Below are 17,362 nucleotides of genomic sequence, written 5' to 3'. Positions count from 1 at the left end.
GATGGATGAATAATCTGTGATGCATCCGGACAATGGAATTTTATTCAGTATTAGAAAGAAATGAGCTATCAAGCCGTGATAAGTCATGGAAGAAACTTAAATGCATATTACTAAGTGAAAGGAGCTAATCTGAAAAGACTACACACTGTATGATTCCAACTATATGACATCCTGGAAAAAGAAAAACTATGGAGATAATAAAAGGATCAGTGGTTGTCAGCCGTTAGAGAGGAGGGAAGGATGAGTAGGTGGAGCACACAGGATTTTTAGGGCAGTGAAAACCTTTGAATAATACTATAATTGGGGATATATGTCATTATATATTTTTCAAAACCCATAGAATATACCAATAGTGAACCCTAATGTAAACTATGGACTTTGGCCAACAATGATATGTCCATGTGTCCATGTAGGTTCACTGATTGTAATAAATGTACCATCTGGTGCAGGATTTTGATAGTGGAGGAGGCTGTGTATATGTGGGGGTAGGGGGTATGTAGAGAATCTCTGTACCTTCTGCTCAATTTTGCTGTGAACCTAAAATGTCTCTAAAAAATAAAGTCTATTTATTTATTTTTTAATAAAGAAAACAAACTGTACAAATGGTTGCCAACAAGAGAAAAAAGAGAATAGGCTGCAGGACACAGAAATAGAAGTTGAATTTTTTTAAAAAAATTCTTGTTATATAGAGTTGACTTTGGAATTATGTAAGTATTTTACATAATTATAAGAAAAAATAAAGTTGGAGTGGGACTCAATTTCTAAAAGTAAAGAGTGAAGTGAAAGAAACAAATGAACCTAAATTATATCCACTTTAATTCTATAAACGTAGAGGAACAATTCTAACTGATTTAAAACACAGTAATTTGACTTTATATCCCTAGTGTAGGATAACCTAAGGATAAAGAAACTGCAAATAAAAATATCTTGCTTTGTTTTTAGTAATCATTATACTTGTGGTAGTGTTTATGTTAATATTCTGAGACTATGTGTAGTACAGAAAAGCAAATGAGTAAGTTGAATTCACTGAGAACTGAGATTTATTTGGCATAGGAAAAGACACACGTATAAACTACATGAGGTTAAGGAAAATTTCTCTAGTCTAGTACCTAAATTGGAAGTATTAATATAGACTCATCTTTTAAAAAATGCACACTTTCTAATTGTGTCTACTTAAATGTTCTAGAAATAATGAACAATCTTAAAACACAGACTGTGTTCTCTAAATATCATTTCCCACTAAAAAGAATTAGTGATTCTTAGACAGATGGCTGATTCCAGTGCCGTAACAGGAAGTGTACTGAGGATCTTTTAACATTTTGTTAACCAGAAAGCAAGAAAATTATCAAAAACTACTGGGATCTTGTCAAAAAGATAAGTGCAATGGATTGATACAAATCTAATATATTTAAATTTATAAGTTCAAAATGATATTTTTAAAAAACTTTATTTATTGTCAATATCTTTTAAATGGAGTATACATCAGGGAAAGCAAATAATTGATGTCAAGAAGTTTTACTTTATGGAAGTATACCAGATAATAATAAAAGAATGGTGGAATTATAATATCACTATTTACAGTCCTTAATAATTTAATAGATCTAGGCAGTTAATCACAGTGGCTGCTAACATCAGTAAAAGTGAGACAAACAGACATTATGTAACTCCTGGGGAAGTACAGAACATCACCCAAGAAGAATTCTTGCTAAAAAATCAAGCCCAAATCCGTCAACACCTCTAAATCTAACTACCAATTTATAGGAAATAAGGGGGATGGATGAGCACATTAAATGACACCATAGAAATACAAGAAGAATGCAGGGAGTAGTGACTCCACAGAAAAAAACAACTACTGGCTTTCTTCAATAACCATACCAAAGAGAAAGAGAGAGAGAGAGAGAGAGGGAAAGAGGGAGGGAGAGAGATAGGGAAAAAGAAAAATTGCAAATAATAAAAGAGATGGAAAAGAAACCTATATATAAAAAGAAAATAAAAAGATATAACAACTAGTTACAATGTATAGACATCATCTGGATCTTAATTCAAATAATAAACCATTTTAAAAAACACTCCAAGAGATAACTGGAAATATTTCAACATTATCTGGATATTTATGATATTAAAAAAATCATTTGCTGAGGTAATGATATTGTGGTTATAGTTGAAAAAATAAGTATACGTACATATACAAATACATACACTCAGAAATATTCACAGATTAAATTATACGGTATCTGGAATTTGCCTAAGTATTTTAGAGGTGGGGCGGTAAAGAATATGGGTATAGAGAGGAAGCAACACTGGCTGTGAGTTGATAACTGCTGAATTGTTGAACTAGGTGATGCATGCTCTCCCACTTATACTCACAGGATTTTAATTTATGAAGGTGAATCATTGCCAACACAGAGCTAATGCCATTGAAAGAAGCTTTTTATTACTTACATTTTCTAAGAGGAGGGGCACACCGTGTTACACAAGAGAAGCATCAGGTGGTCAGAAGACAGAAGACAGGAACAAGGGGAAAAGCCTGTAGCTGGGTTTCCATGAGGAAGGCAAGGGAGGGTAGGGTAAACAGCTTGGGATTGGCCAGTTTGAATAATTCTGGCAGGCTTTGGACTATAGGGATGGTCTCTAGTTACTTGATAGCTGGCCCTGGGATGATTTAGGGCAGGAGAAATACTGGCTTCATATGTGAGAGTTAGATAAGGAGGTGGTTGGCTTGTGTATGAGAAGGGGCTCCCAAGTAAATTATTTACTATCTTTAGGAATTAGCTAGCTCTGGAAGGGGCAGTCTCTCCCCAGGTCTGTAAGGCCCCCAAATGCTAGCATATCAATACAGAAAAGAAAATACAGTTAAAGTACTTGGCCCCATGGTGAACAGATGCCAATAGACAAATACAGAATCCAAGAAAATACATACATGGGGTACATTACATTGCTTTCTCTTTAATTATATGTATTTAAAATTTTTCTTAAAAAATTTGACTTAAAAAAAATAAAACTAGAAAGGGGACTTCCCCGGCGGTCCAGTAGTTAAGACTCCACACTTCCACTGCAGGGGGAATGGGTTTGATCCCTGGTCGGGGAACTAAGATCCCACATGCCATGCAGTGCAGCCAAAAAATATAAATTAATTAATTTTTTAAAAAAGAACTAGAACATTAGATAGTGTAAATAGGTTATTTTTTCCAAAGAGAGCTACAACAATATCACCCATTTCACATGTTCTTTAGCAATGTGGCCTTGCTACTTTCCTATCGGGAGGTAGAGTCTATTTCCTCTATCATTGAATTTGGACTAGCCTTGGTACCTATTATGACCAATGGGAGATGTAATGCTTTGACTTCTGAGCCTGGACCTCAAAAATTATACATCTTCTGCCTTTGCTTCTTATAATGCACCTTCTGGGAATTCAGCCATTATGCTGTGAGGAAGCCCAAGCAGCCACATGGAGAGACCTATGTGGAGAAATACAAACGTCCCTGACTACAACCTCAGCTGAGTCCCCAGTCAGGAGCCAGAAATAACTTGCTAGACATGTGAGTGAGACCATATTAGACCTTTAGTCATTTCAGCACCCGCACTGACAACATGACCCCTGACAAAGAAGAAAAACTATTTAGCCAGTCACTGCTCGAATTCCTGATGCATAGAATCATGAACAAATAAACCATTTTTGTTTTAAGCAATTAAGTTTGAGGTACTGTGTTACATAGTGATGAATAACTGATTTAAAAATATAAGAACATCTTGCAGAGATCATTACTTCCTTATGAGAAGAAAATAAAGAACTATAATATGGATGTGATCTTTAAGCAAATGAATAAAAATAAAGACAAATTTAATTTAAACACCAAAAAAATTGATTTCATGATCCATGAAATTAAAAAAAAAATACTGCCTGAAGTAATGCAAGGCAGATGGTCAATAAGTGGTTCCGAGCTGGAAATATCTTTACATTTTTAGAACAGTGAGGTCTACTTAGCTGGAATAAATAACAAAATTAGAAAAGTAGCAAGGAACTAGATGGGGGAAGGTCAATAGAGGCATTAACCTTAAAAGTCTCTGTTAATAGGGCAGACTTTATTCAAGAGGCAACAGGAAGTGGGCTGAAGATTCTGAGCAGGACAGTGACATGATTTAATCAGTATTTTAACCAAAGTATTGAATAGTTATTTTAGAATGGATTGGTTTAAGAAAAAACTTGACACAGCAGGGCCAGTTAGGATGATTTCCAGATATGAGGTTATGAGAATTTAGACTACGGAGATATTAAGTACATACAAATTCAAGAAACAATCTAATAAATAATTAAGAGATGACTGAAAGGATAAAGGAAATGAAGAAGGAAAATCCAGAGATGATGCTGAGATTTTGAGTTGGGATGAATGAGAAAACTGTGGTGACACTGATAGAAAAAAATTGAAAAGAGATATTGGATTGAAAGATGATGAAAATGTGGTTCTAGACGTACTGAGTTAGTAGAATATCCAGGTAGAAATACTCCATGCCCAGTTTCTGGCACAAAACTGAATTAAGGTGAGACATTATCAATCACAATATTAATCAGTATTTCCCAAAATGTGTTTCTCAAATGCCCCATTCAAAGAGTTTGAGACCAAATAAATTGGGAAAATGTTTGCTCCTTCTTGGATATCCATAGTGCACATTAGGGTAATGAACACTCGAGAGTGATGGTCAGGGGGTTAAGAACTGAACTATGACAGAGGAGATTCTGGAGAAGGGACTGTCTGACAAATGGAAGATGATTGTGGAAGTTCAGTGCCAGAGACAATCACAGAAGCCAACCTTTAAGTGGGTTTCAGAAGGACAAGATGGTCGTGTGCTTCAGAAATGTTAAGAAGGCCAAAGCCAAAAAAAGAGGATTAGAAAAGGTAATTGGATTTAGTAAGAGGTCAGTTGTCACCCTTGAAAGAGTTTTGATGGAATGATTTGAAGGAAAATGTATAATAGAGGCCAAAGAAGAAGTATGTTGTGAGGGAAATTAATATGAATAATAGATAATGATTGAAAGGAGAAGAATAACTCCATGAGTTGTCTCTGTCAGTTGAAAAATTACCAATAGTAAGCAATCTCTGCCCATGTAAAGACTGATGAGAATATGCCAATGAGGCAGTCCAGGAATGATGCTGTAGAGTGGGAGTAATTTATCTGGGGAGTACGGAACATTTTTAAGGTAATGCCAAAAGAAGGCTAAATAGATGAAATGAAAGAGAAGAACTAAGGGTCAAGATTGTTGGGTAAAGGAGGCAGATAACAAGGGAGAAGGCTGTACTCAGAGAAAGAAAGCCAAATGCATGCCCCCTTGGAAGAGGAGCAATGCCAGGCCACGTTGAGGACAATAAAATCTGGGAGACTGAGAAAGTCATTTAGGTAAATGTTGAATATAAAATGGAAAGGAATATAAATGTATATTCTTTAATAAAACATATTCTTTAGTACATATAAAAGGAAAAGTTTGGAAAGTATGGTATGATCTGTCCCCTTATTGTTTACTTATTAGTTTATTTCAATTGCTTATTAAAGATAAGTCCTTCCCATTAAACTCTAAGTTCTGTAAGGCAGACCTTGGTCTGTCTTATTTGTTTTTGTGCCACTTATGTCTAATAGTGCCTGGCACATAATAGGTGATTTGTAGATATTGGTTCAGAATTTATAAGGTGTGCCTTGGTCCAGGAGACAGAGTGGAAGTGTGGGGTACAAATGATAGCAATCAATATTTGATTATAACAGAAGAGGAAGTCTAGGTCTGTGAGTTGGGAAACTTGCCTAATTAATAAACATTTTTGAGTTGTGAAGCTGGACATTACCTCTCAGATCATCTGATCTTGATTCCTGTTTCTAAGGAAGGCTCATTTAATTTCCTAGCCTTAAGAAGCAAACTCAACCAAGAAAGACTCAAAACACCAAAAATAAAAAAGCCTATATTTTATTTCATCATCTGGGTTTTTACTGTTACCCAAATACAGAGAATATGAATATATTTTCCCCCTTCACAGGTCATTTCCATTTCCTACTAGTTCCTGCATCATCAGTCTTTTCAAGTCATTATTCCAATAGTGTGTGATCTCTCACCCTCCACTCTCAATGTCAGCTCCAGATACACCCAAAAATACAAGGCCACTGTGAGAATTTTAAGCTTTTTTTTTGAGAATTTTAAGCTTTAAAACACCTGATGAACATGAAATGTGGTAGAGAGCAGAGGCATTTATGTAACACTTTTCAGTTGTGCCAATAGGTCTTACTGTTTCTGACTTAAGAGGTTGACTCTTTTAAGACCAACAAATCATGTAGGAAAAAGCATCAACTTTGGGTCAATGATCCAGACTTAGTTTTGAATCCCCAAACCACTGACTTGCTTGCTAGTGACTCTAGTTAAATTATTCAACTATATGCAGTGGAGATGATAATAACTTATAGTTTCGGGTTGTTTTGAAAGTTGCAGATAACATCTATAATGTACCTGGTACAAAGCAGACACTCAGTAAAGAGAAGCTACAAGTATCTTTATCCAAATTCTCTGTTTAGATAGCCAAAATGCCACAATTAGGGCCACAGTAAAACACCATAAGTCTCTGGCCATAGCAAATGAAAAAGTACAAATGAAGATGAGTCTAAATACAGAAAACTATTTGAAAATCTGTTTACAAAACATTAGATCTCACATCCCTTACTCCACTGTAAACTGCATGACAACTGCAGTCTTCATCTTTAGTAGAGGACTGAAGGTATTTCTCTGGAAAGGGTAAAACAGAAGGTCTCTGGAGCAGGGGATACCAGAGATACTGGTATCCCTAATATCACACTAAAAATATGGAGATTAAATCAATGTTTACATACCGAATGTAGAGCTATCCTTCCTTCTTCCCTCATTCAGATCCCAGAACTCTGACAGACAGGTCTCTACCCTGCAGGCAAGGGATTGGAAGTTTTCTTTGGGCAAAGTGACCAGCCCAAAAGAAGAGACTAAAGACACTGAACATTAGAAATTTAGTGAAAAGGCTAGACCACCAGTAGTGAGGCCCACAGTTGACAAGCACCATCCAAACACTCACACTTGGTCTGGTTTTCAATGCCCCCTTTTTTAAAAAAACAAAGCAACAAAGGATTACCAGACAAACAAACAAACAGCATAGAAAAAAGTTCTCTTTAAAAAATCATCATAAGATGATGAATATTATAACCATGAGGCAAGGTCAGTATGCTATTAAAAAAGCAGGGGGGGACATTCATAATTTTTCTTAAAGAGCTTTTAGAATTTAAAAAAGATGCTAGCAGAAATTTTTAAAAACTCAATAGAAAGGCTGGAAAGTAAAAAATACAGAAACTTTTCAGATAATAGAGTAAAAAGACAGAAAATAGGAGAGAAAAGATAAGTAATTTAAGAAGTCCAATACCCAAATAAAAAATTTTCCAAAGAGAGAAAATGGAAAATACAGTAGAAGAAATCAACAAAGGATAATCCAAAATAATTGCCCAGAACTGAAGGATATGAATTTACAGATGCAGAGGGCCTGCTGGATGTACAATGCCTTAGCACAATGGAAAAAAATAGCTCCATACTAATGTCTATTATCATGCATTTTCTGAACACTGGGAGCAGGAGAAATTTCCACTCATTTTCAAGGAGAAGGTACCTATAAGAGTCAGGTATCAGAATGGCTTTGGACTTCTCAACAGCAGCCCTGGAATCTAGAAAACACTGAAGCAATGACTTTAAAATACTGAGATTGCTAATCTAAGTATTTAGACAAACTAGTAGTTTGACATACTAGTAGTATGACAAACTACTAATCAACTGTGAGGGAAACTAAGGATATTTCAGACATCTAAACTCTCCAAAATTGATCTTCTATGAACCCTTCAGTAAACTGTTAGAGGTTGCATTTCACTAAATGAGAGCATAAACCACGAAAGAAAAGATATAGGATATTAAGAAAGAAAAGATACAGGCTATAGAAAAGATATAGGATATTGGAAAAAGTCAAACTAATCTAGGAAAGATTTCTTTAAGAAAGATGAAATTGTTAGAATACTTAATATGTCTGGATGTATTTAGAGGGATATAAACAACTAAAAGTGATTGAAATTGAATTATATATTTGAGTATACATATATATTAACCAAAGGATTATGTATATAAAATCACTAATCAAAGAAAAAAAAGACAATGAACTCTAATGAAAGGAAAGTAAAATTAATCCTATATATTATGTGGCTCAGCAGAAAATGTTATTTACCTAGGTATAAGAATGCAAACCTTGAATGTTAATCTAACTTAACATGATGTAACTATATTGGAGGAAGAGAGCACAGGGAGCAAATATATAGGTGGGGGAATAGAGATACAGGCAGTAGGGTGAATGGTTTTATTATTATTTTTTTCCAGTTACCTTGGAGTTTATTTAAACTAAGAGAAAAATGTCATAATGTTTTCATGCAATACATACTTTATTCTTTAAATAACAATTGTTAACAAATAACAGAAAGAATTAAGGAATGCTGTATTTGTGATCCATACAAAACACCAACACTTTGGGTTATACATAATTTAAAGAAATGTCCCAAACACTTTTCAAAATACTGTAGTAGCCAATACATAGAGGCATGCCTTAGGTGGCCATAGGAATGCAGTTTAGAAAATAAAGAAAAATATCACACTGTAATTACTCAGTTTCTTCAAAATCTCTGAGCAAGAAAAGCAACAATGAACTTCCATACCACCTTTACATAACTTCTTTACAGTACCTTGACTTAAATCCAAGAGCAAAAGTTGACTCTCCTCTATTTTTGGTAAACAACTGCGTGGTAAACTTAGATAACTTTTCCCCCAGATTTTATCTGGGAGTGGCCTTTTAAATTTTTTATTTAAAAGAGGGCAGGTTTGGCACGTTTATGCTGATTTAACAAATGTTAAAATTTCTTGGGATCTCAGGAAGATTCATATTCTTTACAGCTGATACAGCACCGGCAGGCGCTCCCGCTAAGCCAGCCTCAGATTTCTCCGGGTTTTTTTGTGCATCAATTTGTTTAACAGTCTCATTCATGTTGGTCTCCGATACCATTCCCCCCATCACCGTTTCTGCAAGAATATTGTGAATCTTGTCTACATGGAAAATTAAATCCAGTTCACAGACGTTTTCAAAACACTTGTCTAATGTTTCCACAAATACTTGAATTAGATCTAAAATGCCAAGTTCACTTTCTGAAGAATCCACACAGAAGACAAAATATAATGTTGCATAATGTGTATAAATCAGTTTGTTGTCAGATCCTCCAATTAATAATCCTCCTTCTAGGAAATTACAGCATTTTCATCTCTCTTAGATACCAAATGGAATGTCTCCCTGATGATTTGCTCTGTGTATCTTCACTGTAGGGCTGGTAGAACTTGGAGAGCCGCGGCTTCCCTTGGTTGTTAAAGATGAGGATCGCCTTGATCATGGCTGAGCAGGGCTGACCGGGTGGGAGCTGGGGGCCAGGGTGAGGGCCGGCCTCGCCTCGGGAGCTCTCTGGCGATCCTTCCCCACCGGGTGAATGGTTTTAAACAAAAACATATGTTAAATATTCATCTGGGCAGAAATGACATGAGATAAAATCTGCACGATAAAACCATGTTATTTAGAACTATTCAGGTAAATTTTAAATAGTGAAAAGAAATAAAATGATTGCTTCTGGGAATTAGAAAATAGAGGAGCACTAAGGGAGAGGGAAGTGTTGCTTCAAAGAATCACTTAACTCTTTAAGTTAACTATGTGCATGTGTAACTTATTATAAAAACTTTAAATATAAAGAAATTAAGAAAGGAAAAAAAAACAGCTAGCTAGCTAGCTTAAGATTCTTCATAGTTATAATTTTGATATTGTCTATGGCCATACCACCCAGAATGTGCCCGATCTTGTCTAATAATTTTGATGTTATCCTCTTCTCTGATGAAAAGCAAGAGGAAGGCAGTTGGCTTTTACAAAGAGGTTACCATTTTGAACAAATGATGTAAATGGTACTCTAAAGCGAGGTGAAGAATGAATGTATAGATGCATTGAAGTTGTCTGCATCTGTGTGTGGAGAGGGACGGCAAAAGCCCTAGGGACATGGACTTCTAACTAAAAGTGTAATATTCCTATCAGTAGTTCCTTATGAAATATATTAAAAAGATAGACACAAAGTGAGGTAATATTTAATAATTTTCAGGGTTCCTAGAAACATTGTTCAATATTAATTTTTAAGTCTACACTGACAGATATTTCTTTGATATTTAGCTTGAATTGAGGTGAATCCAGTGAAATGTCAAATATGTGAGTCCCATTATTTTGTTCGGTCACACATTGATAAAACAGTATTTGTGTACAAATTTGTTTACAAATTTTGTGATATTATGATTTTCCTTAAAATCAAGCAAGTTGTAAAAAATGATTTATAGATGTTTATAATAGAGCTTCCTACTAAAGACAGCACTTGGCTTTTCTGACATATTTTTCAAAACTTTAATGATTAAATAGTTCTTAAAAATGAAATGTATATATAGATATCCTCAATTCTCAATAAAGTATAAAATATATATGATATCCTCAATTCACAATAAAAAAGAAAATATTTCATTTTTAGGAACTATATATATATAAAGTCATTTTAAGAAGTTATCAAACACCATTCACATTTATCATTTAAAAATAATGATTATTTTGCCTAGTCTAGCCTTAAAAGATCCAGGGGGAAAATACAAAAATGTTCTTATATTTTGGCAGTTTTCTTACTTGTATTAAGTAAGGTGTTACTTATATTGGTGGTGTGATATATTGATTAATAAGATATTAAAAAATCTTTTAACATAAAAATTTAGAGTTCTTTTGAAATTCAGTGAGTTTCAAAATAATTTGTCTATATTATATATGTGTGTGTGTATATAGACTCTGATTAGAATTGTGTTTTGACATTAGTTAGTTCATTCTTAGCTTTTGTTCAAATAGGAAATTGAAGAACAGAATGGTTTAATGGTTCCCTAATTCTAATATGACGCAGCTGATTGGTGAAAAAGCAGTGGTCTCCTGATCCTCAATCCCATTCTACTTCTATGACACCAGTAGTAAAGGAAATCCAATTTTTGATAATTATGAATATAAATGAAGAAGTTTAAGAAGCATGAAGTAGTTATGATGATGAGAACAGAAAGGAAAAATAAAAGATTACAAATTATTTGATCAGAGTTGAGAGAGAAAAGATTCATTGAGGAAATGGAAAAAGTTTGGTAAACTTTGTAAAGGTTGGAAATATATTCCCATCAGATTTCCTATATATATATTTAATTATAAATAGAGTAGTATCTATAAAAATAGCACTCCTCACTCTTCAGTCTGTGCAGCATGGGAAGACAGAACTCTAAAAGAAAGCCACAATCCTACTGGTCTAAGAATTTAGAGAACTGAGTTTGGGACTGTCTGAACAACTAAAAATCTAGGGGGAAAACCCCAAAAGGAAGGAGCTTCTGGGTGAGAAGACATAAAATCTGTATCTAAGCTCCCCTCAAAACGTTGGCTTACTGCCTCAAGACTGAACATGCCAGTGAGAATCTAAGGAACCTAGCTGAAAGTAACATCTGGGGAAGGCTCTAAGACTAAGCAGAGATTTTAGCTGCTATCTACCACAGGTAAGACACACTTTGGAGATTAAATCCAACTAAGTTAGAAGGGCTTGATAAACACCTTGGGCTTTCCATAAAGTTAGGAATAAAGACTACATCACAAAACTAAAACATAGAGCTGCCCTAACAAAATAAAAACCAAGCCTCCCCAAGTTGAAGGTAACCTGTCTGTAATTCAACTACTTGCTAGAACAACACCTTTCAGAGGAAGATTCAGAGATTCTGCAATGCATTACCCTCAGCATAACAAAAAAAAATTACTAGAAATGGGAAAATGTGACTTATAGTCAATAGAAAGAGACCAACAAAGGACATAGGTGTTAGATTTGGCAGAGAAAGACTTTAAAATAACTTTGATAAATATGTTGAAAAGTCTACAAGAAAAGATGGATATAACATATAAAGAAATGGGTAATGGGGAATAAATATTGGAAAAGCTAAAATGAAACTGTCTTTATTCACAGACAACATGATTCTACACAGTTCTCCAAAAATCTATTAGGATCAATAAGTAAATTCAGCAAAGTTGTAGGATATAAAGTCAGTATTTCTATATTGTTTCAACAGACAATTGGAAGGTAACATTTAAAAATAAATATCTTTTATAATAGTGTCAAAAAACATTAAATACCTACGAATAAATTTAAGGAAAGGTGTAAAATATCTCTACTTTGAAAAATCACAAAATTGTAGAAAGAAAGTAAGACAGACCTAAATGAATAAGATACACCATACTTTATTGCAAGACAATATTATAAAAATATCATTTCAGCTGAAATTGATCTGTAGAATCAATGTACTTCCAACTCTGAATGCTTTTTTGTTGTTGTTCTTGGAAATTGATAGTGTAACATGAAATGTTATATGGATATACAAAGGACTAGAATGGCCAAGATAATCTTGAAAAAGAAAACAAGTTTTTTTTTAAATTGGGGTATAGTTGCTTTATAATGTTGTGTTAGTTTCTGCTGTACAATGAAGTGAATCAGCTATTTAAAAAAAAGAAAACAAGTTGGAAGACTTAGATTACCTGATTTTAAGACAATATAAAACTACAGCAATTAGGACAGTGCATTATTGGTGTAAGAAAAGACAAACAGACTGAACAGAGGAGAGAATTGAGAATTAGGCCCACCTCCATAACTTCAGCTAACTGAAAAGGATGCCAGAAATTCAATGGGGAAAAGAAAATATTTTCAACAAATGGTTGTAGAATAACTGGATATCTATGTATCCTGACATGTACATCACAACATATTTAAAAATTAACCTGAGTTGGACTGAAAATCTAAAAATAAAAGCCAAAACTATAAAATCCGTAGAAGGAAGCATAAAGAATATCTTTGCAATCATGCAGTAGGCAGAGATTTCTTGATGTGTAAAAAAGCAATAACCATAAAAGAAAAAAAAACGATATACTGGACTTTATCAAAATTAGAAACCTGTTCATCAAAAGGCACCTTTAAGGAAAATGAAAAAGTCACATACTCACCACTGAGGCCTAGTGAAATTATATTATATAGCTTATATATAATGGAAATATGATTTTAACCCAGATCTCTTGAATTTGAATCCTTGTAGAACAAAATATAAATATGATAAATCTTGACACTGCAAAAATACAAGAAATTGAGGCTTAAAAAATGGGCAGGAGAGGTGGAAGTGTGGATAGTAATGTTAGTGTCATCTTATTAACACAAAAAGTGAAAAGAGTTGGCAGTTGATGCAATAGACAATAGAAATTTCAGTACTAATAAGAACCTGCTGTATAGCACAGGGAACTCTACTCAGTACTCTGTAATGGCCTACATGGGAATAGAATCTAACAAAAGAATGTAACTGATTCACTTTGCTGTATACCTGAAACTAACACAACATTGTAAATCAACTATACTCCAATAAAAATTAAAAAAAAAATAGCACACACTTTTTCCCTACCTTGGGAATGATGGTTCTCTTTGCTTGTACTGTCCACAGGATAGGATGATAGCCTCATCTTCCTGCAATAGTACCATAGAAATTATAGTTCTTTTAAGATACATTTCACAGAGGAGACCACAGTTAATTTGTACTTTATGACTTTTTTCACCAATTTGAAATAATTAGTGTTTATCATGAACGTGATGTTTATGCCTTTTTTATTCAATTAGGAGCCAAGTACTTTGTGAACAGCTTTAAGGTGATGGATGTGATAATTAACTAGATGGGGGAAATCTTTTCATAATATATACATAAATCATTACACATACTTTATTATTTTTTCTTTTTTTCTAAACATCTTTATTTTTTTATCTTTATTTTATCTTTTTTAAAACATCTTTATTGGCGTATAACGGTTTTACAATCGTGTGTTAGTTTCTGCTTTACAACAAAGTGAATCAGTTATACATATACATATGTTCCCATATCTCTTCCCTCTTGCGTCACCCTCCCTCTTACCCTCCCTAGGTGGTCACAAAGCACAGAGCTGATCTCCCTGTGCTATGCGGCTGCTACACTTTAAATATATTACAAATTTGTCAATTATACCTCAAAGCAGAAAAAAAAAATAAAAAAACAAAAAAAAAAGTCAGTAAGTAACCATTAGAAATGAAAGTAATAATAGGATTACTAAAACTGGTAGGAAGAAAAGACAAGTAGCAAGTAACATGGGTGGACTAAATTCTTACCTTTATAGCTGGGAATCAACAGATAGTATCCAAAGTCGAAAATCAAAATATAGCAGTGAAACATAAACAATTTAACCTCTGAAAAACTGATTTAAGGATGGGAAAAAATGGAGGAAGGAATTTGCTTTACATGTTGTGTCCATTCTCTAATATATGATTTTTCCATAATGTGTATTTATTGCATTATTTTTAGATAGTTAGAGAGATAAATAGAAAGATAATAGAAAAGGAGGGAGGGAAGGAGGGAAACCAACATACCTAGAGGTTATCACTGCATAGTGAGATTTCAGATGACTTCTTTCTTCACTACACCAGTCAGTATGGCTAACAATATTTTTATAACTATAAAAAGAAAATAAAGTTGTTTTCCCTTTGAAAAACAGAAAATCTCAAGTTAAAAATCAAAATCAACCTTGTTGAGGTACTTTATTGCCTACTGGAAAGTAACACCTGGTAGTGTTGGAACTATCTTGTGGGAAAACACTTTTCAGAATGTCAAAGTGTTATTAACTTCTTGGTTTGCATCACGATATTACATTGAATACAAACCACTGTTGTTTCAGTTGATAAAGTCTGGAGAGTCCTTAGCCTCAAAATGCCAGGTAGACTGAAGAATAGTTGCCTACTAGTCAAGCAGAAAGTTCTCACAATAATATTGATACAATTAGTCAAATGACATTGAGTTCTTTGCAATTACTGAGGGAGTAAAGAAATCCTAAAAATACTGCTATGGCAGTGTCTTTACAATTTGTACTGACATAAGCTCTTTTGGAATTCTTCTCTAAGATTAAGTCTAACCCATAATTATGTCATCCTGTATGTAGAAATGTCATTTTTGCTCGCTTCTTATAACTTGTTTACAGGCCTGGAAGAGCAATAGCTAATGGTGATGTACAGAGATATCTTTCAATTAGATACCAAAACCTGTTGTAGTGCTGTGATGCTGGTTCATCAATGTCCTAAATTAGGTGTGTAGAGAAAAAATTACATGCCATAGTAATGCGTTTTATAGCAAACAGTACTGTTCCAGAAACTAGTCATCAGGTTATCTTGGCCATTGTACATGTAGCACATCTGGGAATTATTCTTGGGAAAACATTGGGTAGAAGCTCTCGCTTACTAGTAGCTTGGACTTTATCTGACTACTGCAAAGACTGGAAAAAAATAAAGCACATGTCAAGATCCAGTGTATTATTTACCAAAATTACTTCCATGATATATAATGTTAAAACCTTGATCAAGAATCCTTATTGATTTTTTAAGACTATATTAATAGGTTATGGTAGGCTTTTTCACAAATGCCAACAAACTCTTTCCAATTTCTCTACTGCTTTATTCATAACTCTGGGTCAGATATTTGCAATAAATCTTCTGCTGTGTGTGTGTGCAATTTTTTTGGTTAAATTTAGGATTATCTAGGATTTTGCTTAAATAACTATAGTGAAGTAGTTAAACGCAAGGATTTTGAAGTCAGACAGACCTGGGGTTTGAATCCTTTAAGCTGGATTTGCTACATGACCCTCATCAACATACTCAATGTGAACCTCAATTTTCTCATGTGTAAAAAGGCATGAAAGCACAACTCAGAGAGTTATTGTAAACTTAAATACAAAAATTTATATGTCATCTACTGCAATCGTCTGCACATTGGATTCTCCTGGGGAACTTCGAAAAGTCCTCCTGGTCCCTGTGTCCCATTCCAAGAGATTGTGATTTAATTGGTCATGAGTGTGGCCTGAACTATGAAATTTTTTAAAGGTCTCTAGGTGATGCTAATATACAGATAAGTTAGGAAACCACTGACTTAGAGCATAACAATATCTACATAAAGTTCACATGGCCTAAGTGTTTTATAAACATTATGTAACTTAATATTTATAATAATCCTATGAGGCAGACACCATATTATCCCCATTTCTAGATGGAGTTTAGAGATATTTGATAACATAAGGCCAGATAACTAGTACAAAGCAGAATCAATATTTAAACCCTGTTTGCCTAAATTCAAGGTCCAAGCACTCAGTTATAACACAGCCTAGCCCTAAGCAAGTTTCCTATTCATAAATTTCCCAATGCAAGTGAGGTATAGCATATTGACAATCTCAGTTTTGAAAAAAAAAAAAAGAAGAAAAACAAAACAAAAATCTCTTCAGAGTTGTATTAGTAAGTACCCAATAAATCATAGAAGCAACTGTTTTATCACATCTCCCAATGGTCTCAAGCAAATGGTCAGGCTGAAAGGATGATAAAGACCACTGAAAATTGTTCCATGAAATTGGACAATAAGATTAGATGTGTTTCTCATCATTCCATGTTAGACAGTAGTTGTTAGTCCTATCTAACTTTTTAATAGGAATTTGCATGAAAACTCACTCCAGCTTCCTTCTAAATGCATCAAGATTTCAAAATACAAAGATGTCTTCTGGAAGTTATACTCCACACTTAATTCTCACTTATCTATACAATAGTTAATACTTGTAAAGAACTGAACTAATGTAGTTTTCAGCCACAATAATTGAAACATGGTCTGTGTTCAACAAAGCTAAGATACAAGCGAAGTGATAAAGCATCAAACGTATTAACTGTGAGCATATCCCTCATGCATCAGTTCTGAACTGGAGTTTTTACTCCATCTTCTCAGACCAGAATTAGTGAAAAGCATCTTTAAACATGACTACTCTCTGCCATTACATTACTTGGTTGTCTGAGTAACCAACTGAAAAAGAGGAACAAAGTTAGAGGACAAACACTATCTGACTTCAAAAGTTATTACAAAACTACAGTTATTAAAACAGTGCAATATTGGCATAGGCAGGCAAATAGATCAATGGGAAAGAGTAAAGAGCCCATTTGTGACCACCTAGAGGGGTGGGATAGGGAGGGTGGGAGGGAGACGCAAGAGGGAGGGGATATGGGGATATATGTAAACATATAGCTGATTCACCTTGTTATACAGCAGAAAGTAACACAACATTGTAAAGCAATTATACTCCAATAAAGATGTTAAAAAATAAAAAAGAAGAAAGAGCCCAGA

The 17,362-nt window shown here is 34.1% G+C and overlaps 1 pseudogene; it reads right to left on the bottom strand.

The window, feature by feature from the left end:
• Positions 1–8,885: 8,885 nt before the first annotated feature.
• On the bottom strand, positions 8,886–9,468 carry LOC131744143 (AP-3 complex subunit sigma-1 pseudogene; annotated as a pseudogene).
• Between the last annotated feature and the right edge of the window lie 7,894 nt (positions 9,469–17,362).

The sequence above is a fragment of the Kogia breviceps genome, chromosome 17, assembly GCF_026419965.1.
Source record: "Kogia breviceps isolate mKogBre1 chromosome 17, mKogBre1 haplotype 1, whole genome shotgun sequence".
Classification (NCBI taxonomy): domain Eukaryota; kingdom Metazoa; phylum Chordata; class Mammalia; order Artiodactyla; family Physeteridae; genus Kogia; species Kogia breviceps.
This window is presented reverse-complemented; position numbering and strand designations above follow the sequence as displayed.